The sequence below is a fragment of the Amia ocellicauda genome, chromosome 17, assembly GCF_036373705.1.
Source record: "Amia ocellicauda isolate fAmiCal2 chromosome 17, fAmiCal2.hap1, whole genome shotgun sequence".
Classification (NCBI taxonomy): Eukaryota; Metazoa; Chordata; class Actinopteri; order Amiiformes; family Amiidae; genus Amia; species Amia ocellicauda.
In genome coordinates, this window is record NC_089866.1 from 1,785,317 (window position 1) to 1,798,885 (window position 13,569).

General features: G+C 48.4%; 1 protein-coding gene across 2 annotated transcripts in view; it reads left to right on the plus strand.

Moving 5' to 3' along the window:
• ttyh3a (tweety family member 3a) overlaps positions 1-13,569 on the plus strand; it is a 65,694-nt gene that overhangs the window by 5,866 nt on the left and 46,259 nt on the right. The gene's annotated exons all lie outside the window — the stretch shown is intronic.

A 13,569-nucleotide genomic window follows, 5' to 3' on the forward strand; every position in this document is an offset into this window, starting at 1 on the left:
CTCGGAGCCGAGGCATTGCCTTCACGTGGCTTTGTGGAGTGGAGGACTTGGCTGAGCGTGCTCGAAGCGTCCTCGAGAGGGTCTGCTGTGTCTGCCCCCCCCGACTGCCATGGAAAGAGGAATTGCTCAGATTCGGGTTCCTCTTCCACGGTAGACACATCCGACTTGACAGGGCTGAGCAAGACAATGATGGCAGTGGTCTTGGGCGCACTGTCCTGGGCAAAGAGCGGGTGTGCTCTTACACCAGGGCCGCCGGGTCTCTGAGTCGCCCAAAGTGAGTCGACTCATTCACACCCAAGAGCTTTTGTGCTGTAATATTATTTTGTTTTTATGTTCTGTTTCTCATCATGGACATTTTAGAAAAAGTTTTATTTACATAACATGTAATTTGCTTAAACTAGAGGCATGTTTGAATATGCATTTGTTGTTATTAATTATGAAATTAAAATACCCCCTTTCGCCGGCAGATGTGCTGGTGTAGAATCTTTCTTCACAGGCTGGGTCTGAACACCCCTGTAATGTAAAGAGAGGAGATCGGCCCACTGGTGTGTGTGTGTGTGTGTGTGTGTGTGTTGGTCGGGTCTGGTGTGTTTTCTGTGTGTGTGCTACCCTGGTGTCTTCAGAAGAGAGACACATGAACATCCCTGAGCTGCGTGCCATCGCCAGAGAACATGGGGAGCATCTGTACACGTCACACACGGGCGCTCTGTCTGCGGCCCTCTCTCTCATCTGGCTGGTCCCTGTACTCTCGTGCACACGTTCTTCCCTCCCACGTGATTGAGGCAGTTTGCACTTGTGTTAAAGATGGGCACAGTTTTAATAGCCCCAGGCTCCCAGGTTTTAAAACAGGCTCCCTCAAAGTGGCCTCTTTAAGCCCCATAAAGCACTTCAGTGTTTGAGAAAGCCTGAGTTGAAATAAGCAAACGCTTCACTCCCCCCGTCTCCGGCACAGTTCTCATCTGTAGATTTGCAGCACAACGGGGTCAAGAGCGCGGCCCTAGGTCGTGCTGACTCAGTGCCGGAGCCATGACTCAAACCTAAGCCTCTTCAAACACGAGAGCAGTCGGCCGCCACGACAGCCAATCCGGGGCCGTGTCTCGCTGGCTCCCCTGTCACAGACGATGCTTCTCCGCAGCACTGCACGTCACGTTGCCATTTCAAAACTAGACTCCCCGTCTGCCCGAAATTAATCGCAATTATTTATATCTCTCTCTCTCTCTCTCTCTCTCTCTCTCTCTCTCTCTCTCTCTCTGCATAAAAACAGGGCCGCTTCGATCTCTGTGGGCGCCCCCACGCTTTTCATTTCTGACGTGTGGTTTTTAAGTTGAAACCCGAATGGCTGGCTAGGTCTCAATAAGTGTACAGTGCCTTTCATTCTGACTGTATCTCGAGATCTGTGCACTTCCCTGAATAACCCCAGTTGAGAGTCGCATAGCTGTTTCAAAACTACCTCAAAGTGGAAGCAAAGCAGCCAGGTTATAAAGCTAACCTATATATGTATAAATAAACCCGAACCGTTTCTTCTTTTCTTGCTCCGAGCGCTGGAACAGAGAATCGAGGACAGGGCGGAGGGGTTAGCCATGTGATAAGATCTCCGATTGTTTCCCCATCTAAGCGGCGGATTGTTCCAGCAGCGCTCTAATCTGCTTTCGATCTTCGCTCTGAAGGACTCGTTTTGGCTGTGACAGACCGGGCCGATTGGCGTAATGAGAAACACATTGAGAAACTGGAGCAGAAAGAAAAAAAAAAAACAGCTGCTCCTCAGTTACATTTTCTGGAGCCGTCTCTCGATGGAACATTTTTAGACTATATGTATATATTTATTTTTCTTGCACTGTCACTGGAGAGTTGGAAAGCGATGCCATTCGAGTTTGTGTAACGCATTCGTGATTTGACTCTGTGTTCTGGGAGTGATCGGATTCTCTCCCGCTGTGTTCAGAAGGTGACCTATCGTTAGTGTTGATGAGAGATTTTAGATCATGCACAGTGCGTTTTAAAGTGGGCCTCGCCTTCGAAGCTCGACCTGTTGGGAGGCCATTTTTGGTGGGACGCCATGGGACTTAAACTCTCCTGCACGAGTGGGAGAAGATATCTGCCCCAAAGAGTCAATCTACACCAACCAAACACATCCTGCGTTGTGCTGGGTAAAAAACATACATTAATTTGATTACTGTAGTGGCGAGCATTCAATATTAATCAGAGAAGGGGAGGGCAGAGCATCTTGCACGGTGCTGGACGGGCTGTACAGCAGGGCGGCTGATGGCTGGAAGTAATCGGAGTTGTCAGCACTGGAAGTGCTCGGCCGCAGCATGCTGGTTCTCTCTGGAGCAGATCTGCCATCTTCTCCACACACTGAAGAGGCACCGCCCCTGTGTTGGCTACATAAATGATAACATGATGATAAAAACAAATCTGCATTTCTTAATTTGTGTTCATTTCTTCTTCTTATGGCTGATTGGGCCGTGAGATGTGTTGTGCCTGTGAGGTGTCCTCGTCACACGGGCAGTGAGAGGGCTGGTCTGATGAGACGTGCATTGGCCCAGTGCGTGTCTGGGGCAGGGTGGAGGAGTGGAAGGGTGAGGTGGGTTGGCCGGGGCGTGATCCCGAGGAGTAGGCCACACAATAAAGGTATGAAATGAGTTTCAGACAATGGGGAATAAGACTGAGAGAGTTAAAAAAGAAAGCCCCATTTGCTCCCTCCAGCAGCTCTGTGTGTGCGTTGGTGGCAGCCGTGTGGCAGGGCTGTGGTTGGGTCGGCTTGGGAGCACTGGGACCCGAACACCACAGACTCAGTGCGGCGGGGGGGACAGGCATGAGAGATCTGTCTGGTCGGAGCGCTGTGTGTTGTGCAGCTCTGTGGGGCTCAGGATGCCATTAACTATTCAGGGCACATACAGGCTGACAGCCAGGGAACTTGGCAGGGCCTTTGTGAAGGTCATTCTCCCAAGGACGGCTCAATGGGATCTCTCCCTGATAAGGCTGGGAACCCACTGAGTAGAATACCATGGAGAAACTCGGCTATTTCTTTAATTTGATTTGATTTTACTTTATTGATTTGTTTAGATGTGCATTTATTTTCGGTAGTCTGAGGAGCACCAAAATGCTTTTAAGCATTTTTTGGTATCCTCGAGTGAGAACTACAAGCAAGGGCAGTGAAATATGATCTCCTTGTTCTCGGAGAAATATGGACAGGCCATGTCCGCGCTGCCTGTGTCCAAAATAAGTATTGACACCCTGGACGTAGACGGCTTGAACAGGACTGAGAGATGGTAGCCTCCGTGTTTACCTCCTCCAGTCAGCTGATTGTTCATGCTTTGTTCTTCCAGCTGGGAATTATTGACATTAAGAAAGGCAATAGAAGACGGGTCTCTTCTCATTAGTGAGCAGATTAGATCCTGTGTGAATCAATACCCGTCGTAAAGCAAGCCTGTCGCAGATAAAGGCCCCAGCTTCCCGAGCGCATTAACCTCTGTTAATTCCACTGAACACGTCTCTCTGTGCAGCCAGGCTGTAAATCTCCACCCTGGGCACAATGCAACTGTTAGCGACTTGTGGATCTGGAGACTCGCTGGAGACGAGGCGATACTCGAGTCTCCCCGGATCCGCAGCTGCGCTGGCATTTCAGCTCGCGTTTTCTAAAGGTACTCGCTCATGTCATGTTTTAAGAGCTTTTAATCAGCTGGGCCTTACTCCCCGAGCTTTGAGGAGCGGGTGGACATGGTGTTTAGCATGGGTGATGCCCTTTGACATTCCTGAAGTGGAAAGCCCGGCGCTCAAGTCTGTGCCTCCTGTTCTCTGCACTCGTTATGGGAGGGTTTAGCACGGAGCTGAAGTGGGAGCTATGGGCTCCTCTGATTGGCTCTTTTCTCTGTCGGCAGGGTTTCATAGGGTGGCTCCATCGACTCTATAGGCTTGTGCCTCCGACCCAATCTTAAGCTATGACCCGAGGTAGGTTGCGGGGAGTTAATAAGGCGTGTGTGTGTGATAGTTTCCCCAGTATTACTTCGCAGTGGAAGTGCATGCACATTAGTACATGCTCCACACACTCGGGAGCCTGCAGTTTGTTTATCCTGAACCGTATTAGTCATGAAACTTTAGTCTGTTTCTCTGACATCATGATGTTTTATGGGACCTTGCTGCACCTTACTTTCCTGGTGGGAACTCAGCTGATAGTTGTTGAAGTCCTTGCTGGATGAGCCTCTGAGTTATGACGCATAGTAAACTGTGCCTCAGAGGAAGTCAAACTGCAGCGTCCAGGGGAAGCATTTGCTGCACCTTTAAGATCCTGGCCGACCTCTGTGAGAAATAGTTTAACGCTTTGTGCTTTGAGTGCATTTCCTCTCTAAACAAATTAGGCGGTCAGACTGAAATCTCTCGGGCATTGTTGAACATGGCTTCTGGGTTCATCCATCACCCTGAAATCTTACAAATTAAGTCGGATCTTTAAGCCAGTCTAGACGGGTTTTTCGTTTTTTTTGCTTTTCTAATTTCTAAAGGACCTGAAGTGAACCCAGTCTTCACAAAGCACCTGGGCTTCCTCAGGGAACTCGGGGGTCATTCTCTCCCGAACGACACAGACTATTTTTCTTCTTGTTCTGACTGAAAGTCCACTAGGTGTGCTGAGTAGAAGTTGACTTCTTCGCCAGTCACAGAGCCAGGGCCAGCTCAGCTCCAGCGTGAATATTCATGATTGTGTTTGTTTTTTTGCTAGTGAAGGAGATCAGCCATTTTGGCTCTGGTTCCTTTCTCTCCCCAGTCACTGTGGAGGTGGCGTGACACATCGAGCGCAGAGGAGGCGACTGAGTCGTGAGCTCTGTCGTGCTCGGCGCTGCCGCCTGCCATCGAGGAGGGAAACGTCTCCTTCTGTCCGTGATATTAGTGCTGTATGTTAAAAGGCCTCTACGCCAGCAGGAATGTCACTGACACGAGCGGCCCGCTGCAGTGCATTGTGGGTTTTAGTCGCCCTCAGGTTCACATTCTATTAATTCTCAGTCCATAATGATCACCTAGCTTTCTACTCCTTTCAAAGCTCCGATAAACTCCTTCAAACAACCACTCGGCCAAAGCTGCGTCTCCACTGCAGCACAGCCTCATTTTGTTGCCATTGTGTGACGGAGCCTCGCAGTCCATATCTGTCTGTAACAATAGCAGAATGGAGCGTCTGCGCGGCAGGGAGGAGGAGTGGGGCGGCATACTAACTGGGTCTGCAGTGATTCACAGTGAAATGAGCTTACGTGTCCCGTGCTCCTGTGGACGTCTCGGGAAGCAGTTGTAATAAAAACCAAACTGGAGTAGAACACAAAATGCTGTAGATAAAAAGTCTGTACATGACATGAATGGCAGTTTTGTCTTGTATTTTTTCTTTCCTTTTCTTTTACTGTTGGCAAATTATCCATCTTAGGATAGTAATGGGATCGTGTACTCTAGCTGTGTTAAAGAGGTTTTATATCTCCTACTACAGGACCTGTAAAGGACATTTTTCCAATATAATACATCTGGAGATCTGAACTGAACTGACTGATCGCACGGTTTTAAAGTGTCCAAGCGGCGACTTAAGCTGCTTGCGTTTCCTTCCTGCCAAGTCCCTCTCTCTCTCCTCTTGCTTTGTTCGCGCCCAAGCTTCAGTCTCTGCCAGCCGCAGTTAGTTTTCTGTCTGAACAAAGCCATCGGACGTTCGATCCCCCCCAAAAAATGAGCTTTAACCTCCAAGAAATTGTCGTGTCCCTTCTGAGCACAAAGCGGCCGAGCCATTCAACTCCAAAAGGACTGCTGCGGACCCCAACGCTGGGCCTCCCACGCCTTTTCCAGGCTTTGTCATCTTAGAGCTGTGGCCATATTTGGTGTGAAAGCTGAATGTGATCATTCCCTCCTTTTTTTGTTTGTGTGAGAGTGTCCTATTTGGGGGGGTGGGCTGGCAGTCTTGTTTCCAGCTGCTGAACTCCCCAGAGATCGTCCAGTCGCTTAGCGCTCTCCATCATTGTGGCTGTAGAGTTTACATTCCCACAAATGCACAGAACGCCAAACCTGGGTTTTGCCCCCGCGAGTCAACGGTTAACCGTCCCCGGGGGGGTGCAGTCTGACTCCGCAGGGCCGCAGGGTGAGCTGCGTAGGTGGCGCTGACACGATTGCCATTGCCCTGTATTATTAAACGCCGTTTGCACTTTCAACTGTCTTTACCCTCTCATTAGCAATAATCGCAGCATTAAAGCGCAGGCTGTGAAAATCCACCGCTTCGACTCAAGGTGTCTGGTGTCCTATTATCGGTTTGAAAAAGAATAATCTTGTTGTGAATCATTTGGATTTCTCTTTCATCCCTTTTTATGGTTTTAATGTTCACATAGTTCACTTGCACACGTGTAAAGGGGGATGTGAATGTAGAAATTCCCAGAGAGTTAGTCACCCCACCGATCGTGCCAGCCAGTGTACAGGAGCCGGTGTACAACCTCTTACGGCCAGCGTTGTGGATGATTGGTCAGGGCTCGGGACTGTGAGCGCAGGGTCGGGTGTTCAGTCCCAGGTGGAGGACGCTGCTGTTGTACCCTGCTACGAAATATAATAATAATAACCTCCATATTGAGCATTTTTAGCCAGTTGGGAATGTTTCACAATGTGAATTTGGAAAAACGACACAAAACCTGGAAAGCGTCTCTCTTCCTATTTCAAGACCATCTGCAGTTTCAGCGTCTGCAATGAGTTGGACCTGGACTGAATTTATAGTCATAAGCCTTGATTGTTTTTGTTGGTCTTGGATCTGTAAATGACCTTTAGGTCTGTTTGCCAAATAAAAGCTCAAGGTGACCTGATCTGTGGGCCGAGCATGAACACTGGTGCGCTGGGGAGGGCTGAGCTGTCTTCTCTGCTGCAGAAGGGTGATCTTTGCAGAGTCTTTCTCTGAGCCGACATGTCATTTGCTCAGGGCTCGGCTCTTAAATCCTCAGTCTGGTCGTCCCCACGCATCGTCTCCCGAGCGCTGGTGGATTTACATATATAAGAGAGAATACCTCAGTGTTTTGCCTACGTTTAGAATCTCCAATGCAGATGCACATAACCGCAGGAGACAGCCGGTTAAATCGTAAATGTAGGCAGAAAATATCTCTGTAGGGATTAAAAAGGGTTTAAAAGGTGAGGTGTATGAGCTGATGATGATTGGCCAGTAAAAACAAAACATAATAATGTTTTCCTGGACAGCACCAGGTATTTCAATCATGCCCCAATTCCTTGGTACCCAGTAGAACCTCTTTCAACCGGTTCCCTGGCAGTGGGCCATTTTGTCCTCTCTCTCGGTGTTGCAAAGATCCCGCTCAGCCCCCCCACCCGCTGCCTGCACTGCAAACTGAAATTGCTTGTCAGAAACTATTGCATTGTACGCTCATGAATTTAATTATTTATTTATTTGATTCCATCCGTCCTCTCGGTTGCTTTTAATAGCTCTTTTGTTAGCGTTTCCTCTGATGGCTGCCCGGAGCACGTGGGCACGTCGAGTTTCCCCGCTTCTGTGTCGGCGCTATTCCCCGGGCCAGAGCAGACAGATTAATTAAATAAAGCTGCAGAACGGCTCAGAAAAATGGATCATTTCATCGAATGTTGCCGACAGGAAGAGCAGGGCCGCAGACAGCCATCTCCGCCTCGCTGACTCGCCATTGTTCGGCCTTGTGTTTTTACCGGCCTGGCAGTGTGGTGTGGTTGTGGCACTGAGCCAGACTGTGACCATACTGCACCAATTTCAGGAGGAGTGCGGCTGTCATGGGGCAGAAGGAGGTTTGAGAAGGATCGGGAGCAGCATTGATGTGTGCATTTGTTTCATTTGAAATCTTCTCGTGGCTCATGGACAGTGACTGTGAAGGAAATCCATGACTTTCTCTGCTAAAACGATTTGATTTTCAGATCCATTATTAGCCCTAATGTTAGCTGGAACCCCAAACCCTCGCCAACGGCACGATTTAAAGTGTTCGATTTGCAGCTGGATCTTGGTTATCGCAGTAGAACCCACTAGCCTGACGTTTACTGGGAAATCTAAGAAAAATTTGTAAATTAAATCAACTTGTGCTCTCGAACAACCTAATTACACCAAGCCTACACCCTAAGTGTCTAAAAGGTTGACGGGGGTGGATGGGGGTCATGTTTGCAGCTAATTACATGTTAGTGTCCTGTATTTAACTTTTTTGATTCAAATTGTAGACTGTTGGTGTGTGTCTCTCTTAGGGCTCCACAGACCGGTGTAAAAACCTGGCAGGATGCTTCATTGTGTTTGTAAATTGAAGGCCATTTTGTTAACTTGTTTTTCGGAAACCGCGTGCCACAAAACAGTGCATCCGTGCCTCCATTTGACATTGGGCAGAACTGCGGTAAGATCTGCAGATGGCACAGAATCGAAAGAGCATCCTCTGAAACAATGGCTTCTTTTGAGTTGTCTGATTCGGGGAGGTTTTGAGTGCCGTCGTGGCACTGAGGCAGAGGGGCCTGTCATTCGGTGGAACAGGACTTTATAGTCTCATCTGACAGTCGCTGCTCTGTGCTGTTTTCCCTCCAGAAAGCAGCATGCAGCCGGTTTTACTGTGGGGTAGAGACTGACACCCTGCTGTGTCACAGTGAGTGGGGTTTTTCAGTCTGAGATGATAAAATGGCGTGGGGCAGACTCGGGTTGTGCGTTTTTTGTGAGGTTCTGTTGGTTGGCGTACTCAATCCTGTGCAGCGCATTGTGTTTCCAACATATTCATTCCTGCTGGCTCTCGATTACGATCCAGTCCAGTGGCTCAAAGTGGAGATTTTATGTATGTATGCATGCATGTATGTATTTATTTATTTATAGAATTTCCTCGCCTTGTTCTGTTTGCTAACTCCACTCATCAGCCCAGCAGAAGATGTTCATCTGCTTGTGATCCATGAATTCTTCATCTCGCTCCATTTTCCTCCTCTTATATCATGTGGCTTAATACGTGTGTAGCAGCCCCCCCGTTCCCCTCGTTAAAACCCTCTGTGTGAATCCCAGCAGGCCTCTTCGTTATGACATCTGTCTTTCTCCAGGGAGGCACACTGCCTCTTTGTCAGGCAAGTGGAGGGCTGGGGGGATAGTCTTGATCCGGCTAATCTTCAGACACTGACCGTTTCTCAGTTGTGATCGACCCGTTTCCTATTTCATCCCGGTTCTTCAGTCTCAGACGCTGTCATTTCAGGAGAGCGTTGCCGTATCTCCCCCCAAAACAGGGCCCTGGCCTCCAGCAGCCAAAATAAAGACCGTTTTAAAGTCAGGTCTAAGCTTATGCCCGTGTCAAAGCAGGCAGGAGAGATTCCTGAATAAAACGCGCTGTGAATCCATCTCCGCCTCAAGGACATGACATCTCACGTCCATCCCCAGAACTCATCCCCCCCGCCTCCCTTGCTTCCCGTTGGGAAGCTGATTTCAATTTCGAGTTTGAAGGTGAACTTCTGCGCTATTTTTCCAGATGAGAAAAGGAGAAGATGGGCGACGCTTGACTGCTTATACACAGTTCAGTGCTTGGAGGGGGAGGAGGGGGAATTAAAATCAAATAAAAAACTAAATCTAAACGTCTCTCGCTGTAATTAGGGTCAGGTTTCCTTCCTGGAAGTGAAAATAAACTAACTGATCGTTTAACTGTAGAGAAAATGAATTGAAGTGAGCGGGGGGGTCTGTCTGGACATTCTTTGTCATTACAGTAAGTTTACACAATGGCAGCCCCAGCCTTTCCTGTTTCAACGGCTCGCAGTGACTAGGAGGACGGGAAGAGAAGGCCTGGGCGGTCTCACTGTCGAGATGGAAATCTGCTTAATTACTCAGCAGCCCCTTCCCCCGTCTCTCCCCGTCTTTCCCAAGATCGGCAACGTGTTGGGGGGGGCTGTACTGTGTGACCTACATTCGCCGAGCCGCTGCGATGCGAAGTACCAGGTGTTCCCGCTGCGCTCCGGGTCTGTGCCCTAATTACACACCGGGCCGATCCGCGGTGGAGAGCAACACTCGCCTGACGGGGGGGGTTTGAGATGTTTTTATTTCTTTAAAAAAATCTGTGCTCTCAGGGTTACAGGAGAATGGAGATTGATTAGTGTCCGGGCAAGCATGAAGTAGACTGCTTTTTAGATAAGGTTAATATAATAAGAAGAAGAAGAAGAAAAGAAGAAGAGATGCATGGTGTCATAAATGGATCCTGGTTAAGCTCTCTTCTTTTCTTTTCTGTTCTTCTGTCTCCTCCTTCGAGCGTCGCTGTCAGAGTGGCAGCATTAAAGCCCCCCGCCTTGTGATCGGTGTGCTGGGTGTGGGTGGGTTTCCTTGCCTCAGTGATCGCTTCATTTCCGCTCCACCCCCAGTCTACCGGATTAGTGTGACAGGAAACACTTCAGCCCGGTTCTCCGACACACCTCCACGTGTGTCTTGGCTGTGTCTGCAGAAGGGCGAGTCTAGGCGGTTTTCTGACCGGTATCCTGAAATGCCTGTCAATCCTATACTGCACGTGTGTGCATCTTGCCTTGTGTGTGTGCACGTGTGTGTGTGCATGTGTGTGTGTGTCTCTCTCCTTCTGTGTGACTGTGTCTGTGTGACTGTGTGTGTGTGTGCGTCTTGCCTTCTGTGTGCGTGTGTGCGTGTCTCTCCTTCTGTGTGACCATGTGTGTGCATCTCTCCTTCTCTGTGTGTCTCTCTCTCCTTCTGTGTGTGTGTGTGTGTGTGTGTGTGTGTGTGTGTGCGTGTGCGTGTGTGCGCGTGTGTATGTCTGCATGTGCATGTCTCTTTTGTGTTTGTGTGTGTTAGCATTCTTCTGGCAAAGCAAGCAGCCATAATGTGCCTTCTTTATCAGCTTGGATGTGTATCTATCTATCTATTCAGTTGTCTGTTTCATTGTTTCATGGAGTTTGTTTATGTATTTAAAGCCATTCCACATTACAGAGAAGGCTGTTGTTGAGGCAGATCGAACCCAGCGCACAATCTCCTCTCCTAAAGGAAGGATGAAGGATTTATCTTAACAGCCCTGGTAGAAATCTTGGACCGGATCCCGTTTAAGACTCTGAAGGCTGCTGTAGGATCCTGCCGGAGGGATCTGGTACAAGAACTTCTAGATTTTTACCAGAGAACAAATCCAACTTCTTCCTCTTCACTTTGATCTTTCTCCCGTTGAACAGCTGGTCCTGATGTAGGTCGATTCCACACACGCACTATAAGTGTTGTAGTTGCACTACAAGAATAGTGGCAATTTGTACGTGTGCATTTTGAGTGTGGATGGTAATGCACATATTAAACTCTGTCCGCGTATAAGTGTGTCTTATCGAGTCGTCGAGTGGAAACCTAATTTGGTGGAGTGTACTCGACGCCACAAATTACCAGGCCTAATTATAGATCCCCAGACGAGGCCCAATTAATCTTGTAATTTCCTATCTAAGGCTGTTTGATAAGAATCTTTTTTTCGTCCTGTATCTTTCCAGAACAAAAGCGAGCGACTCGTTGCCGACATAATGTGCATTAATCTTTTTTAAAAGATTTGCCATCTTATCAAATTGCTTTGCAGGGAGAGGGGACAATCGGTGTTCCTCCAAAGCAGGTTGACATTAATTGGTAATTCAGTTTTTTCTTAGTTTTTTTGCGGAGCAGCGGCAGTGGGAAGGGGACAGATTTGAGGAGCCAGATTTACCAGATTTGAGTCCTTTGAACAGTCACTGCAAGGAGCACAGTGGATCAACCCACCCACGTGGGTTGATCCACTGTGCTCCTGCAGTGGCTGTTCAAAGGACTCAAAGCTGCTCTTCACCATGAGATCAGGCTGTTAAAATGATGCTGTGTTCCTCAGAAACAATCTCTAACTCGAGTACGTGCTCGCCGGGGGTGTGTGAGTCCAGGGAGTCGCAGCTTTCACAGCCCTGCGAGAAACACTTGCCTTCCTGCTGCATGTTTTGACATTGTGCTGAAGAATCTGCGCCCTTTGGGTTATGAAAGAATAAACAAATAAATAATGATGGAGTAATGATGATGATGATGATAAAAACCCTGCCGGCACAATGGGCTCTTCAGTTTCCTCTGCGATCACGCAGAGAGAGAGAAACCGCTTGGCACACGTTTAAAGAGAAGTCAGGCGGCGCAGAGTTACTGCATTTCAGCGGTTTTGAAAAGCCTGCCTGAGAATAGGAAATCCCAGGGTCCGCAGAGATTAACGCGGCTGACGGAGAGCCAGCTCTCTGCGTGGGTTCGCTCCGGAGGGGTCCGTTACCAGGAGTGTCTGAAGTGGCCGCTGCCCCGCATTGTAAGAGGAGCTGCCTCCGCAACCCCTTCCACCCTACTGAATGGATACAGTGTGGGATGGCGGCCTGGGAGATTCCTCCTACATGGATGGCTGCTTTTTTATTTTTTATTTTTTTCCAGCTGACCAGTTCAGACCCATCTTGTTTTGATGCTAAGGGTTAAACGCAGAGCTCCCCCCCCCATATTCTACACTTACACATAAGAACATAAGTGTCCAGTCGAGAGGAGGCCATTCGCCCCATCGTGCTCGTTTGGTGTCCATTAATAACTGAGTGATCAAGGATCCTATCCAGTCTGTTTTTGAATGTTCCCAAATTGTCTCTTCAGCCACATCGCTGGGGAGTTTGTTCAGATTGTGACGCCTCTCTGTGTGAAGAAGTGTCTCCTGTTTTCTGTCTTGAATGCCTTGAAGCCCAATTTCCATTTGTCTCCCCGGGTGCGTGTGTCCCTGCTGATCTGGAGCTGCTTCTCTCAGTAGGAAAGTACAGTAGAGTCCAGGGTATATCATGTAGTTTTTAATTAACTGTTTTTTAGTTTAGTTTTTAAGTAATTAATTAACTGGTTGCCAAATATTCAGGGTATCCACTCTCTCTGGCTCCCATCATTGGAGACTGAAAGGTGTATTGTTGAATTTACAATACTATGATATGACAGTTTGGTAGCTATTGCCGACTGTCCCCACGCTTTTGCTGTCAGCTGTCCAGTCGTGTACTTCGCTCTCCAGTCTGGGGGTACAGATGTCTCATAGGCACACACTATAGTTCAGTATATATACAGTACAGGAGCAGGAAGAGGACAATGGATCCGTCACGCTCAGTTGGTGTCTCGTAGCTTAGTGACCCAGAACCGCACCCAGTGTAGCGGCAACCCTCATTATCTCGGATCTTAAAAACATAAGAAAGTTAACAATCGAGAGGAGGCCATTCGACCCATCATGCTTGTTTGGTGTGTGTTAATATCTAAGTGATACAAGGATCTTGAGCACAGGCTGGCACTGATTCGTTTTCCTTTGGCCTTGAAAGTTCTGGTGTCCTAATTATTTGGCACACTGTGGTTCCTCTGTTCTCCGTCAGAGCACATCTGTCTTCCGTTACGTGTCGGGATTAGATGGGCCTGCTGGCGATTGTGAAACGCAGATGATGTAGTGCAAGATCTAAGGATGCCATGGTAATCATTTACAGCGCAGACTGTTATATGTTCATGGACCGGTCCTGGCTTGTGGGCAGTGAAGACCCACTGGTTCGGACTGAAGTCTGGATCGGGTTCTTACACCGAGAAAAGCATTCTTCTAATCCCTGGGCCCCAAACAGGCAGGGAAGGGGTGCAAGAAG